Here is a 691-nt window from a genome sequence, read left to right as displayed (position 1 = left end):
CCCCGCTGTGTCCCGTGTGTCCCCTGTGTGTCCCCGGTGTGTCCCCGCTGTGTCCCCGGTGTGTCCCCGGTGTGTCCCCAGTGTGTCAGGGAACTCACGCAGCGTCAGAAAATAAAACCCTCTCTCTTTTCCTCCGTACCCAAATCTCTAAAAACGGGGAACAACGGAGCTGATCCAGATTTGCGTCCGATATGACGTAATATCTGAAATGTGGACCCACGGCCCAATCAGAAACGTTGCTATCAGAAACAATGCCCGACTGTTTTGGACGTAATATGGTCGGTGTTTACATTAGCATGCTAACACTCAGAACTAACCTGTACTGGAGAGCATGTGTGTGAAGAAGCAGGAAGTAAAAAGGAACTCACCTTGTGGTATAACCGGCAAGAGAGAAAGCCTTTGAGCTCCATACTGTTTCAGAGAGAATCCTTGATAATCCATGATATGGCGTTTCATCACGGCAGCATTTAGTTTAGACAGTAGCTGCCGGGTCCCGCATGAGCTCAGACCCCTCCTCTTTAAAGCTTTATACCCAAATCAGCACTTTAGAAACAGGAAGTGAAATAGAGGGATATGAGGCATGGCTAGAATGGGTGATCTGTTTGGTGTTTGGAGCAAAACACTTCATAGGCATGTTTTTTATATATTTGTATATATCTGAGACCTATGCTATTGCCTAAAAATAGCATGA

The 691-nt window shown here is 46.6% G+C and overlaps 1 protein-coding gene across 1 annotated transcript in view; it reads left to right on the top strand.

Annotated features, from left to right (window-relative positions):
- Positions 1-691, top strand: part of LOC104947947 (probable G-protein coupled receptor 116) — a gene marked incomplete at its 5' end in the record, with an annotated part of 12,984 nt that overhangs the window by 3,600 nt on the left and 8,693 nt on the right. The window lies entirely within an intron of this gene.

Source organism: Notothenia coriiceps, unplaced genomic scaffold, assembly GCF_000735185.1.
Source record: "Notothenia coriiceps isolate Sejong01 unplaced genomic scaffold, NC01 NC01_scaffold00013479, whole genome shotgun sequence".
Classification (NCBI taxonomy): Eukaryota; Metazoa; Chordata; class Actinopteri; order Perciformes; family Nototheniidae; genus Notothenia; species Notothenia coriiceps.
This window is presented reverse-complemented; position numbering and strand designations above follow the sequence as displayed.